Source organism: Loxodonta africana, chromosome 23 (assembly GCF_030014295.1).
Source record: "Loxodonta africana isolate mLoxAfr1 chromosome 23, mLoxAfr1.hap2, whole genome shotgun sequence".
In the NCBI taxonomy this organism is placed as follows: Eukaryota; Metazoa; Chordata; class Mammalia; order Proboscidea; family Elephantidae; genus Loxodonta; species Loxodonta africana.
Window position 1 is genome coordinate 7,797,612 of NC_087364.1, and position 16,093 is coordinate 7,813,704.

Genomic DNA, 16,093 nt, shown 5'->3' on the forward strand with positions numbered 1-16,093 from the left:
TGCTGGATGTCTCAGAGCCACTGCACACTCTACCTCCCTCAGTGGAACCGCTGGGTCCCCCACCTTGCTGCCCCTTCTGCTTTCCCCCTTCTGCTCCTCAGTGCTGCTGGTTGCCCCAGTCAAAGCAGGAGTCAGCCTACTTTTCCCTCTTTCCCTTACTTCTGTTCTCTGGCCTGGTTTGCCTGGGACAGCCAGTTAGGCTTGTTGATCATGGATTTATCCATAGCACCCCCTTTCACTCTCAAAATCATTACCGTTTGGACAATAAATTATATGCTCTATCTTATCAGGAAGTTACATGATTCTTCCTCCAAATTAAACCCCAAATCTATTTACTTCTCCTCATCTCCTCTGCTATCAATCTAAAAACAAAAAGCCAAACCCATTGCTGAGACAATTCTGACTCGTAGCGACCCTATAGAAGTGTCCCATAGTGTTTCCAAGGCTATGTCCTATAGTGCCGCTATGAGTCAGAACTGACTTGACGGCAATGGGTTTAATCTTTATGGGAGCAGGCTGCCACATCTTTCTCCCTCAGAGTGGCTGGTAGGTTCCATCTGCTGACCTTTCAGTTAGCAGCTGAGTGCATTATCCACTGTGCCACCATGTAATTATCATCTCCTGCCAGGCTACTGTATATGCTCCTGAGTGGTTTCTTTTCTTATATTCTTGCTCCCTAACGATCCATTCTCAGCAACTTGCCAGAATGACCTCTGAAAAATGCAAAGCAGATAATTTTACTGCTTTTCTTAAAGCCTTCCAGTGGTCTCCGACTAAGAAAGAACCAGAGCTTCAAACTGGGGTCTCTGTTGAGAATTTGCATTTCCACACCAAACCAAAAACAAACAAAAAAACCCTTACAGTCGATTCTGACTCCTAGGGACACTGCAGGACAGAGTAGAGCTGCACCATAGGAGTGGCTGGTGGATTCAAACGCCTGACCTTTGGGTTAGCAGCAGAGCTCTTAATCACTATGCCACCAGGGCACCAGATATACTGAACCAGAGCCTACATTTTAATGAGATCCCCAGATGATTCTTATGTATAACTCCCTGACGACTTGTCAGAAATACTACTTCTCAACAGGGAACTTGTTAGAGGTGGAAATGCTCAGCAGATATTCAAACTGGTTTGAAGTCCTGGACAAAACACCAAACTTTTTACCCTACAAGGTCTTAAAGGATTTGCTGCTGACCACCTCTCTGTCCTCATGTCCCTCGCTCTCCTCTCCCTCACCACACTGCAGCCTTGCTTACATTTCTTCATCAGGCCAAATTCATTCCCACCTTAGGGCTATGTTTTTACTTTGGGTTCTCCCTCCTATATTTTCACATGGCTGCTTCCATCTTGTGATTCAAGTCTATCTCCCATACCTCCCCCTCAGAATTGTCTTCTGTCGCAGGCAATGTTGGCTGACTCCCGCAATATCCACTCTCTGTTCCAACTACCAAAACCAAACCTGTTGCCGTGGAGTCGATTTTGACTCATAGCGACCCTCTAGGACAGAGTAGAACTGCCTCACAGGGTTTCCAAGGAGCTGCTAGTGGATTCAAACCATTGCCTTTTGGTTAGCAGCCAAGCTCTTAACCATTGAGCTGCCAGGGCTCCATCTCAACTATAAAACCAAAATCCCACTGCCGTTAAGTCAATTTTGACTTATATAAAAAACCCAAACTCATTGCTGTCAAGTCAGTTCTGACACATAGCGACCCTATAGGAGAAAGCAGAACTTCCCCACAGAGTTTCCAGCCCTTTGGTCGGCAGCCATAGCACTTAACCACTATGCCATCAGAGTTTCCTCTGACTCATACAGAGGTTGGAAAAATGAATAGTTCGCCTTCCCAGTCTCATTTTCTTCTGAAGATGATGACCTTGTGATATGAGTGTGGCCATTGAGATGCAAGCTGTTGGGTGTCCCCAGGGAGAGCAGATGTTCCCTCACCCCTGCCTTGAGATTTGGCAGCCAGTCGTATGCTAGTCAGTCCAAAAGTGTTTATCAAATGAACGAATGAATTAAATTGGTGGAAGAACATTGTCCTCTCCTGTATTAATTGGTCTCTGCTCTTGTGAGTCAGAATCAACTTTTTTTGTGTGCTCTTATGAGTCAGAATCGACTCAAGGGCACTGGGTTTTTTTTTTTGTTGTTGTTTTGGGTTCTTGCTGGTCAGAGGAAACAAGTTTAAAACAAAACAAAACAACCCCTAGTATTTATGGCTTGGAGGAGCCCTGGTGGCAGAGTGGTTAAAGCACTTGTCTGCTAACCTGAAAAGTGGCGGTTTGAATCCACTAGTTACTCTGGGGGATAAAGATGTGGCACTTTGCTTCCGTAAAGATTGACAGCCTCAGAAAGCCTACGGGGCTGTTCTCTTTTGTCCTACAGGGTCGCTATGAGTCCAAATCGACTCCACAGCAGTGGGTTTGCTTTGGTTTTGGTTATTTATGGTCTGGTTCTTCAGAGGCAATAGGCTATTCCACAGGTGAAATAGTAATCTAATACCTACATCACTCCCACTACCAAAAAAAAAAAAAAAAAATCACACACACAAACACACACATACCTGTGTATGTCTTCAACTATCACACAATTCTTGAGCCCTATTTATTGCTTAAGTTTCCTCAACAGCACAGTATACCAACGCCTCAAACCTGGGGCAGCTTTCCTCACTCGCGTTAGCTTAATTAGAGCATAATGACAGCCAGAGAACGCCCTCCCCCAGACTGGGACTGGGCTGTCTAAGCCCCGGGGCCCTCAGAGATGGGGACCTAACCAGCCTCATTAGAGACCATTTTAAATGCTCCCAGTCTCATAGCTTCTAAAAAACCTGCTAACAATTGTTTGCAATTTTTTAAAGGAACAGAGAAAGTTTTCTCCCTAAATTTTCCTGTTAATCGGGGCTGGAGAACCTCAGATATTGGGTGGATTACACTTTCAGGGCGTTCCCTGACAGCCAGAACGAGGCTTCAAAGCGGCCGGAATCTAGGAGGTGCGCTGGGGTTAGTGGTTGAGGCAGAGAGGGCAGGTCAGATCTTTCATTTCATTTGCTCTTTTTCACTTTCTGTGTTCTTATAAAACTCTGCCATCTAAAGCTATAATTTTAGATGTCTACACTTCGAATGCATGCCTATGTAACAGCATTTACCGCAAGCCTGTAAATTTGTAAGGCAAACGTACCTAAGTCACCTTATCTACCCACCTAAAGGATCTAAACTTGTTTATGAAGCTTCAACTTGTGTGTCCAACGGGGAAAGAATTGAAGCATTGTTCTGTTTGGGTGCTAGTGGCCAGGAGGGACTTCAAAAGCTGACCTCAATCACAAGCAGATTAGATGCTGGTCTTATGGCATAATTTGCAGAATGCCAGGTACACGCCCTAAACACCCCCTCAGCTTTCTGCTGCCAAGCTTTTCATTCCACCACAGAGTTTCACGCTGGCGGGCTTAAACACTAATTTTCCAAAAGTTTAATATGAGTTTATATTAGATTATTTCTTCTGCTATAAGTAGCTGAAAGGAGGGAATTGAAAATGTACACAAGAAACACTTGTAGACTCTAATGGAGTCAAGATGAACAGACCTGTTTGCTTTTCTTGTTATTTGTAACAAACTTGTTCAGAAGGAGCCCTTCTGGAATAAAGAAAGGCTAAGCTGTTCTAAGTCCTGGAGGGTTTTGTTTGTTTGTTTTCATTGTGACTGTTGCTATTGCTGCCACCCTCGTGTTTTGTTGCAGTTGTCCAGGAATAGTATTGAAGCATGGGGTGATGCCACTGAGGGAAGGTATAGTGGGGGATCTAGAATGGCAGCAGAAAGGCAGTGGTTTGTAGCCTGTACACACTGGGAAGAAAAGAGACATGGAATGGAAGTGGCTGGAGGGTTGTGGAGACATGCAGCTCACTTTTGCTTATTTCACGATCTTGCCTATGACTGGCATGAAAGAATAACTGCAAAGTTGAAGGCTGGGTGTGAATAGACAAGAACTTACAGTTTGGTTTTCCATCCATCCGTCTGTCCATCCATCCATCCATCCATCCATCCATCCATCCATCCATCCATCCATCCATCCATCCATCCATCCATCCATCCATCCATCCAACAAATATCATTTGACAAATACATTCTGAGTGAGTGCCAAGCACACCCAGGCACTTAGTACATTCTGATTTCACTTTGCTTGACTCCCTTCTGAGGATGCAAGGCGGTGGTGGGTAGAAATGTTGGGAAGGAAGTAAAAAGGAATTGAGTAAGGATGGAACTTGTAAGTAAAGTGTGAAAAGGGCAGCTGAACCCAGAAAACATAAGCCCACCAAGAAGGCATGTTTGTTCAGCAGGAACAACAACAGGACATGGAAAATTCAGTATTTAAAATTTTTTGGCTTCAAGAAAGAGAACTTTGTGGAACTGTTTAGTAGAGGAAGAAATGAGGAAAAACAAATTGCCAGCTGTTCTCAGTCAAATGGTTATTTACATTCATGTCTTTTGTAAAACAGAAATACAGATTAAACTATTTGATATATAAAGCTTTTAATTTATAAGATACATTTATAGTATATTTTAATACTTACAAGGTAGCAAGAGAAGCTATTTAAGCCCCAGAGCAAAGTGGAATTATTAAAACAGTTGGTATTATATTAAATAATAATATTTCTTTAAGCTCTGCCAACAGTGAATTTCTGTAATATAGGATACTGCTATGGATTCAATTGCATTCCCCCCCAAATATGTGTCAACTTGGCTAGGCCACGATTCCCAGCATTGTGTGGTTGTCTGCCATTTTGTGATCTGATGTGATTATCCTCTATTTTGCCAAGCGTTCTAAATCCTAGCCTCTATGCCTGCAGTTAGGGTCCTATTTGGGAGTGAGCTGGCCATTATGTTAATGAGGCAGGATTAGTATGGGAAGCATCTTGAGTCACTGCCTTACCAGGGGATGGACTCAAGTCACCACCCTTACCCCAGTCACCACCCTTACCACCCTTACTCAAGTCAGGCCCCTACTTGAGTCATGCCTTTTATCTGATAAGAGATAGAAGGAGAGAGAAGCAAGCAGAGGTAGGGACCTCAATACCAATGAGAAGAAGAGACAGGAGCAGAGTGAGTCCTTTGGACCTGGGGTCCCTGCACTGAGAACCTCCTGGAACCAGGAGACACAGAGAGAGAGAGAGCTGCAACACCAAAGATTGTGCAAGTCGACAAGAAGCAGCAGCAGAGAAATGGCAGCAGCAGAACCAAGAGACCGGCGTGAGACAGCGTAGGAGCTGACCCCACAGAGAGGGAGAGCTGAGTTCCTTCTGGCAGGAGGCTTGCTGGCAGTGTGGGGTGCTTCTGGGCACTTATCAGCAGAGCTAAAGGGCTTTGCAGCACTTGCTCGAGCAGGGCAGAGGCCTGGCCAAGAGGCTGAGGGGCCAAGGGGCCGAGGGCCAGAGAGAGGACAGCCTATGGACAGTGCTGAGAAGAGGCTGTCCTAGTTGACACAGGCCTTCCTCCAGAGCTAACAGAGATAGAAAGACGTCCCCGTGAGTTAGCGCCCTGAATTTGGACTTCTAGCCTCCTGAACTGTGAGGACATAAATTTCGGTTTGTTAAAGACATTCACTTGTGGTATTTCTGTTACTTGTGGCACACGATAACTAAGACAGCAATTTCATAATACCACGTGAGAAATCGATTGTGGCTATATAAAACCCTGTTGCCGTCAAGCTGACTCCGATTCATAGCAACTTGATAGGACAGAGTAGAACTGCCCCATAGGGTTTTCAAGGGGTGGCTGGTGGATTTGAACTGTCGAACTTTTGGTTAGCAGCCTGAGCTCTTAACCACTGTGCCACGAGGGCTCCTCTGGCACTCCCTCCCTCCTTCCTTCTCCCCTCCCCCTCCCTCCCCTCTCTTTCTTTTCTTCTCTCCCTCCCTTCCTCTCTCGTCCTTCCCTCTCTCTCTCTCCTCACACACATGCATATATGTGTGTATATACCTGTGTGTTTATATGTACCTCTCTGTCTCTTGATGTATAGGTAGATAGATAGATAGACAGACAGACAGATAGATAGATAAAGGGATCCCTGGTGGTGCAAACAGTTAAATGCTTGACTACTAGCTGAAAGGTTGGCAGTTCAAACCCACCCAGAAGCACCTCAGAAGACCAGCCCAGTGATCTTCCAAAAGGTCACAGCCCTGGAAACTCCATGGAGCACAGTCCTACTCTGCGCACATGGGGTTACCATGACTTGGATTCCATTTGAAGGCAACTAACAACAATATTTACATATGATTTATTTCCCTAGTTATTTTCAACAAACTTGTTTAGAATGTACACTTCTGGAATAAAGACATGTTAAGTTTTCTAAGGCATCAGAACATATAGTTTCAAAGTTTTGCTACTTTAATTCAAGATATATTTGTTCATGTGATTAATGTAGACTCATTATGTCAATGTTACTTAGTCTTATTGTTTTCTGCATTTCTGTTCAATATTTATTTTCAGATACTGACACAGATGTTGATTGCTTCCATACCCACACCCGTTGCCATCGAGTCAATCTGACTCATAGCGACCCTATAGGACAGAGTAGAACTGCCCCATAGGGTTTCCAAGGAGCGCCTGGTGGATTCGAACTGCAGACCTTTTGGTTAGCAGCCATAGCTCTTACCCACTACACCACCAGGGTTTCCATTGCTTCCATAGTTACTTTCTAAAAGTTAAATTTAGAACTTTAGTATCATAGTTCAGTCTACTAGAAATGTGTGTTGACAGGAATATAAATTTGTGAAAGAAATACTATTGCCTCTGGTAAAGTAAAAATTTAAAGAAATCTTTTTCCTTTATTTCATTTTGTTTATTAAATTAATTTTTTAAAATTAAAGTTGACCTTAGAGTGATTATTTTCACAAGTTTTTCTTTAAATAGATAAGTATCAGTAGCAAATAATTACCTTCGAATTTTTTCTTTATTGCAATTTTTGAGAACAAAAAATAGCCTAAGTTCTAATATTTTATATGCTTTTCTGGGAGGAAATTTACTATATATTATACAGTAAATTAGATCTGATTTGATTATTAGCAATATCCTAAGTATTAAATCTGAAGTAGCATGTGAATTAGTTTTACGTGTAGAGAAAATGTGTTTAAAAACCAAATTCTAATTGGACACTTATTTTTGCAGCTTTTATGGTGTACCTTTTGCTCTTATTACTTCCTCGTGATAACATCACTGTAACATATTAACATTATTACCAGCTTGCTTCTTAGGAAGAAACAAAGGCAAGTTGAATAATTTTCTAATTGTAACAAAAAGTAGCAGAATCAGACATATGAGTCTTTATTTTCATACTCCCGTTCCAAAACACTGTCCATATGTATACACAGACGAACCTAAATGTGTACATGAAAAAACAAAAACTATTGCCGTTGAGTCAATAGGGCAGAGTAGAACTGCCCCACAGGGTTTCCAAGGAGCAGCTGGTGGATTTGAACTGTTAGCAAATGAGCTCTTAACCACTAAGCAACCAGCCCCTAAATGTGTATATAAAAACAAACAAACAAAAAACCAAACCAAACCCATAGCTGTTGAGTCAATTCCAGCTTATAGCGACCCTATAAGACAGAATAGAACTGCCCCATAGAGTTTCCAAGGAGCGCTTTGTCAATTCAAACTGCCGACCTTTCGGTTAGCAGCCGTGGCTCTTAGCCTCTACGCCCCCTAAAAAAAAACGCCCCCAGGGCTTCCCAAATGTGTACATAGATGTACCTAAAGCTTATTTAGTGTAAATCATTTGTCAAAGATTTACTGAAGCTCAAAAATATAATATAATGCTTTTATGCTAGGGAATAACTTTTACTAAAAACTTCTAAAACATTTCTTAATTGTGGTATTTTCCCATCTCCTGTTAATGTGTTTAATGGAACGTTATCAAATTAGAATGTTATCATAGGGTTTGGCTAAAAAAAATAAGTAAAATAATAAACAGCAAGGTATTTAGTCATAAGGATATTTTCCAGCTGATAAAATAAGTAAGCCTGGAAAGTGGATTAAGAAAATAATCCAAAGTATAAAAATAACAATACACATTTGAGAGGAATTGGACATTCCTGGACCAGCTCAGACTTTCGTTTTAACAACTATCCTACATGAAAGGAAAATTGCTAAAACTGATGAAGGACCCAAATTGCCATTTCATCATTGCAAAGGTATATTCTGCAATCTGTGGCAACAAAATTACTACACATTGAAAAACAAACCTGTCATTTTCCAGAGTAAACTAGCACTTCGGTTTAACCTTGCCTAGTGTATCTACCATAGCTGCCCAGGTGCCTAGGGCAAGTCTGTTTAACTTTCTTTAATTATCCCAAGTTCAGAAATTTTGGTGGACCAAGGCTTCCTAAACGCCTTTGCAAAAATTATTAATGACCATGGAAATTATTGCACACTACAAAACGCAAGGGATTTTACAACCTTATATTTTTTTCCTTTTCTCCTAACAACCCTCTGGGGTTGGTCGATCTCCTCCTTTAATAGTTGAGAAAATTGAGAACAAAGGAGTTCACTCATGTGTTCCAGCGGCAACATTTCTGGAAGGTCCTATCTCAGAATTCCAGCCCCATGGTTACAGTGGAACCTGGGCAGAACCAGGCTTCTGATTCCAGGGTAGAAGTTCAAACTGTAGATCGGCATCTGCAGAATTGGAGGGCGATGCTAAGAAGCTCTCCATGGGAGATCTTCCCTCTGCTGGGGGTCAGAAAAGCAAAGTGGGGCAGCCCGTGGGAGCCCTCCTGGTCCCCACCGCCTCTTGGCCCTCAGCAGGAACCTGAACCTTCCTAACAGTCGTGATAGCAACGAGGGTGAAATGGCTGGCAGACAGGCAGTTAGTCATGGACGGACAATGAACCGATGACACAGAATATCTCAGAACCCGGCAGGAAACTGGGAAGGGCGTGTGCCTCTCCTTGGTCTCACCTGCGATTTTGAACAAGAACCTTCCTGTTCCTTTCAAATTTTTTTTTTTTTTTTGCTGACTGTCTCCTCCAAAAGCATCATTCTGAATAGTTTAAGTATCTCTTATAATATCCAGGAATGGAGATGAGCCAAATCTTCCATTCTGGCTTTGGAAAACAGAATATCAAACCATGAAAGATTTGAGGGGAGGAAAAATGCCTTTTTTTAGGCCTCCTGGCTGAGGAGAGGATGAGGGTTATGTCTGGTTTGGAGACTCCCAGACCAAGTCAGCACTCCAGACAGCCTGAGGCCCTGATTCCCAGCCAGCGCCTGGCGTGAACAGACCACTCCCAGGATAAAGCATCTTCGCTTCCCGTCAGAGTGCTTCCCACAGTGGGTGTGCAATGCTCATTGGTTGAACAAATGAGTAAACCAGTGAGTGAAAACTCCCCCTGTAGAACTGTAAAAGGCCACCTGTAAAGCTGCTGATCAGAACATAGTAACAACTTACTAAAAACAGCTTTGGTGTCTCCTTCCCGGCTGTTGAGCTAATTTTATTTCAACTCATTCAACAGATCGTTATTGAGAGCCTGTTAAGTACAGCATTTTTTCCAGGTCTTGTGGGTCTTAAGAAAGCTGTATTCCAACAAGGAGAAGTAGGCATTTGTAAAAACCGTAAGGAATAAAACTGAGTAATGTAATATAAGGATCTAAGGGGGCTAACCCTTATATAGATAAATAAGTCACCGGCTGCTGAATGACTGAATGAATGGTAGCAGTAGGGGCTTCCTCAGGTGTGCAGTCTTTATCATTGTGGGTCTGCCTAAACTGTGAGAGAACAAGTTTCTGATTGTTAAAGCCATTCACTTGTGGTGTTTCAGTTACAGCGGCACTAGATGACTAACGCTGTCATGTGTGTTTACGTCTTTCCTTCCCATTGTCACTGCTCTGGTTCTAGTCATCGTATTTTCTTGCCTGCATTGCTGCAATAGTCTCATAACTGGTCTCCCCGCAACTATTTTGCCTTTGTTTCTTTACACTGCAGCCAGAGAGGTTTTCAAAAAGAAGGATTCTGCCCTTCTGACCACATCACTCTCATACTTAAAACACTTCTGCGGTTTCCCCTTGTTCTTGAGAATGTTCAAGACCCTGAGTCTACCCCGCCTTCTTCCCTGGCTTCATCACTCTCACTTCACCTTTGATCTCCAGGCACACTGGGCTTCTTTCAGTCCACATCCTAGCACCCTTCTGTCTCAGAAGCTTTGTCACATGGTGTTCCTCTGAAAGCAGCAAACCCTATTTCTCACCTTAACCCCATCATCTGGGTAACTCCATTTCATCCTTCACGTCTCTGCTTGATCAACACGTCCCCTAGGAAGTCTTCCCTGATCCTCCCAGACCAAGTCAGGATTCTCTCTAACATCCGTTTTTGATTCATAGCACTTATCATGGCTTATATTTACATATGTGTAATCATTGATCAAGGGACGTCAACTATTCAGGCTCTGCTATCTATGAGCGTGGGACCTATGGCATATCGTGATCACTGTACTTAGCACAGTGCTTGGAACATGATGAGTATTTAACAATTTTCAAAATGAGACAGAAATAAGTTGTATGTGGGGAAAACATTATTGTACAAGCTACTAACTAGTAGTCATTTAATATAGGCTAGTTAAAAATGGCACAGAACAATTCTGTTCTTCAGAAATAACTTTACCCTTTCTTCCTCCCTCTGTCTCTCCCTCCCTCTGTCTCTCCCTCCCTCCCTCCTTTTCTTCCTTCCTTCCTTTCTTCCATCCTTCTTTCTTTCCTCCCTCCTTCTCCCCACTCATCCCTCCTTCCCTCCACCTCCCTTTCTTCCCTCTCTCCCTCCCTCCCCTCCTCCTATCCTCCCCTCCTACCTCCCTGCCTTCCTTCTTTCCCTCCCTTCCTCACTCCCTTCCTTCCCTCCCTCCCTCCTTTCTTTCCTTCTTTCCCTCCTTTCTTCCATCCTTCCCTCCCTCCTCCCTTCCTTCCTTCCTGGTACAGGTAGGGTTGGGTTGGATTTGGACTTGAGTTAAAGACAGGATTGGGGTTAAACATTTTCTTAAGCAATGATTTGTCCAATAAATACAATAAGCTGTTTGTGGCCAGCCTGGTGTGGGGAAAACAAAAATGACTAAAACTTGCGTCTGTCCACCAGGGACCTGTCATTTATTTGAGGAGAGAGACATAAGGAAAAATGACTGTAGTGTGAAAAGTTCATAAAGGGGAGCCATTCTGCAGGTGCGATATGAAGCAGAGCGGAAACGTGCCTCACATTTTTGGGGGCAACCAGGGAAAGCTTCCGAAAGAAGGTGAGAGTTGTATTGAAGTGAGGTCAAAGAATCACTTGGAGAAGGAATTCAGGCAGAGGAAACCACGTCTGTAAAAGCAGAAGGTAAAGAGCTCAGCATTTTTCAGGAACTCTTGTCTTCCTTAGGAGCTCTGGTAGCACAGTGGTTAAGGTCTACGGCTGCTAACCATAGGTCAGCAGTTCAAATCCACCAGCCGCTCCTTGGAAGCCCTATGGGGCAGTTCAGCTGTGTCCTCCAGGGTAGCTATGAGTTGGAATGGACTCAATGGCAACAGGTTTGGTTAACGGGTTTTCAGTCTTCCGTATGAAGAGTGCAGGGAGTGACAGAGCCCGTGTACCTTGATGAGGATTTTGTGCTGGTGAATGGCACCAGGAAGCCCTATTGTGTTTTTTAAGACTACATAAAATATCTATATATTAAGCTTGAAACAATTACATACGTAATTAGTGTTAAAGTGGCTACCAAATTGATACAAGATTCTGATACAGGCAAGTGCTAACAAGTTCCAAAGTTTTAAGAACTCTTTATGAGAGAAAAACTTGAAACATTTTTCTTTTCCTCCTGCTAAAGAAAGAGGGCCATGATTTGATTTCAGCAGCAAACCACAGCGGTCTGGCTCATAGGACTACAGGTTTGGTGTCTAGAATGAAAGACTGCCCCAGGCAGAGACCAGTCACCGGGCTGGTTGCAGGAAGCACAGCTCCTCAATCAGGTTGTGGCTTACAAAGCTCCCTTTGGTTCTGATTTAATCTTTAAGCTTGCTGCCATTGGTGGGAACATACCATCTACCTCCCTCACAGGTCAGCAGTCAGTGCTGGGACTATTTACTAAGAGAATTAAAATCTTGTCTAGGAAGGAGGAACCATTCCAGAAGAAGACACATTAAAGTGCCTTTTTCTAGCATAAACTGGTATTAAAAAAAAAAAAAATGCTTAAGCAATTGTAAGTATTCCCCAAAAGACTATCAGCCACACATTACTTAAGAGTGGTAGACAGTAAAAGTGCAGGTTTTTTCCGGTTAAAAAAGAAACAGGTTAATTATAAACATTAAAATATTAAAGGAAGATTTTTATTTTCGTACTCACACCTCCCCAGGGACAACCACTGTTAAGTTAGATGTATTTTCCGCAGAACTGAAAAACACGACTATACCAACTGCAGTGAGTTGAATATTGCCTTCCCCCAAATTCATGTCCACCTGAAACTCTTATATGGAAATGGAGTCTTTGCAGACGTGATTAGTTAAGATGAAGTCATACTGGGTAAAGGTTGGCCCTAAATCCAATGGCTGGCTTATAAGAAGAGGTGAGGACACACAGAGACAAACACACAGGGAAGACAGCCATGTGAAGATGGAGGCGGAGACGGGAGTGACACGGCTACAAGCCAAGGGATGCCAAGGAACGTCAGCAAGCACCAGAAGTTAGAAGAGGCAAAGGAGGATTCTTCCTTACAGCAGTGTGTCACTAGGGGAGAGCAGGGTTTGTGACCACAATGGGTGACATTGTCAGAGGGGGAGGCACCAAAATGACTGTCTATAAAATTTGCATGCGGTGCTTCAGTAGAAATTTATTACTTTTTATAAAAATACCCTGTAGTTAGTCTGTATGCTGAGCAAGTAATCCGAGAAGCTGGACTGTATGAAGAAGAACTTGGCATTGGGATTGGAGGAAGACTCATTAACAACCTGTGATATGCAGATGACACAACCTTGCTTGCAGAAATAGAAGAGGACCTGAAGCATTTACTGATGAGGATCAAAGACCACAGCCTTCAGTATGGATTACACTTCAACGTAAAACAAAAATCCTCACAACTGGACCAATAAGTAACATCACGATAAACTGAGAAAAGACTGAAGTTGTTAAGGACTTACTTCATTTTACATGGAAGCAGAAGTCAAGAAAGCAAAAGATGCGTTGCGTTGAGCAAATCTGCTGCAAAAGGCCTCTTTAAAGTGTTAAAAAGCAAAGATGTCACTTTGAGAACTAAGGTGCACCGGATGCGAGCCATGATATTTTCAATCACCTCGTATGCACGCGAAAGCTAGACAATGAATAAGGAAGACCGAAGAAGAATTGATGCCTCTGAATTCTGATGTCGGTGAAGAATGAAGAAGTCTGTCTTGGGAGAAGTACAGCCAGAATGCTCCTTAGAAATGAGGATGGCGAGACTTTTCTCACGTACTTTGTACGTGTTATCAGGAGGGACCCGTCCCTGGAGAAGGAGATCATGCTTGGTAAAGCAGAGAAAGACCCTCAATGAGATGGATTGACACAGTGGCTGCCCCGATGGGCTCAAGCATAACAACGACCGTGAGGATGGGGCAGGACTGGGCAGTGTTTTGTTCTATTGTGCATAGGGTCGCTATGAGTCGGAACTGACTTGACGGCACCTAACGACAACTGTTAGTTATAACAACAAAAAATTTTTTTGTAAGCCCACCTGACATGTATCAGTACACCTATAAGGCTAAAACCCTACGCTAATTGGCTGTTTTGAGCCTTCTAATGTGCTCCGGTCAGAGCTGTCACTATTACCCAATTACAATGATGTTATCAAATCCCGTGGTTTCATCTGCACACACTACAGGCACGGGCTGTTGTTTTCATTGTTGCTAGTGTTTTTACTGTCTCTGATTTTGTTAAATTTTCTGGTGTTTTAGCTACAATATTGTGGTAATTAGGATGGAGGGACTCCTCGGGTTCCTTACTGCAGTAGGTGACACCAACCCTAGTGATGCCACTGTCCTACAGCCTTAAGAGGGAGCATGGCCCTACTGACACCTTAATTTTGGATTTTCAGCCCCCAGAGCTGTGAGAGAATAAATTTCTGTTGTTTTAAGCCACCCAGTTTGTGGTAATTTGTCATGACAGCCCTAGGAAGCTAATACGTTAACACATAAAAAGTATAATAATTTTATAACCAAAATGAAATCACTCAACTGAAACTTTTTTTTTTCCTTTTTAACTAAATACCTTAGGCACATTTCCATGTGAGTACATAAGTATAGTTAGACTTTTTTTTAGAAACTTTATTATCTTGTCTCGTTACTTTGAATTTCATTTGATTTTTCTATGCAGTAGAACAATAACCAGAGAAAAACTCCTGTTACAATCACTACATCTAATTTTATCCTTCAGAATTTTCCATGCATTAAGTCAATGGTAAGAATTATTTTTAAAAGGGGGAAACCATTGAATGTTATAGATGGAAAAATGGCCCCAAATTGAAGGATGACTGGTGGAGAACCAGCTTATGCTTATCTTACAGGGAAAAACATTTATTCTGAAAAATTATTTTGGTATTTCATAAATTTTTTATTTTCCTTTAAAACATTTCCTGAAGTAAAAAATAAAGACAATCTGCTGGTACTGGAGTACTTTAAAAAGATACCTCTTCTTGAGTTAAAAAAAAAAAAAAAAAAAAAATTTTTTTTTTTTTGCACTAATAATTATGGAAGTACCCTGTGAGGCCTGACCTAAATAGATGATCCAGTTACGTAGCAGAGAAATTGTTAGTTATAGGATAATAACAAAAGTAGTAGTGGGAAGGCCACGGAACATCTTTGATACCAGGAAGCAAAATAAAAATCATATTCAAATCTGAAAAATATATTTTCTGAGGAAGATTAAAGCACTCTTCTATGACCTATGGCAACCCTGGTAGGGTAGTGGTTAAGAGCTATGGCTGCTAACCAAAAAGGTTGGCAGTTCAAATCCACCAGGCATTCCTTAGAAACTCTATGGGGTAGTTCTACTCTGTCCTACAGGGTCGCTAATGAGTCTGAATTGAATCAATGGCCATGGGTTTGGTTTTTGGTTTATGACCTATAGTCTGCCCATAACATCCATTTATGGGGACTATTTATAACACAGAGTTCTAATAAACAAGAGCTTTATAAAAACAAAACAAAAGTAAAAGATAATTGTAGTAAATAGTCAAACAAACAAAGGGCAAATTACAGCAATTTATATATTGGGCTAAGGTGAAGAAGAATAAGAGGTGGTGAATAGTAGTGGAGCCAGGATCGGGACTTAGATTTGGTCCTATCTTTAGTGGATGCTCTCCAAATCAACTTTTTCTAATAGGCCCTGGAAGAATTAATCTCTCTCATGTCTGCGTTCCTGCTGTGTTTTGTTACAACAACTACCGGACGTATTATACGTACCAGTCCATGACTTTGTTTTCTCCAGTAGATAGCGAGCTTCTCAAGGACAGGTCTAAGTCACTTGTCTAACATCAGCTGTCCAGACAAGTACCAGGGTAGGTGTGATGTAAATGTTTGCCCAGTGATGAAATGGCCAGTGTGGGACAATAGAGGAGAAATGTTAGCCTCTTCACCCCATGTAACGATAATAATACCTGTCTCCTAAAACCTCTTGGGCATGAAATAATTTCACACGGTACTTTGAGTTCCTTGGAATAAATACAAAGAAAAGCTGTTATCGTAGAACATATTTAAACATCTCTCATCTTTGAACCATGCAATCAAATGGAGCTGATGTCTCCGTGTTTCCTTATTAAGTGATTTCATAGCTACTTTTTTTTCTTTTAAGAATTACTTTGCCCCTCACCCCTCAGGTTGTTAAGAAGGTGTATTTGTCAAGTTAGGAGCAAATACGTGTTTTATTTAATAATTTGCTAGCTAGATTTAACAGTGTTAAATATTTTGACTGATGATTTGTGGGTATTTGGACCCTCATTGAAGCCCTGGTAGTGCAGTGGTTAAGAACCAGGGCGAGCTACAGCTGCTAACCAAAAGGTTAACAGTTAGAATCCACCAGCCACTCCTTGGAAACTCTATGGGGCGGTTCTACTCTGTCCTATGTG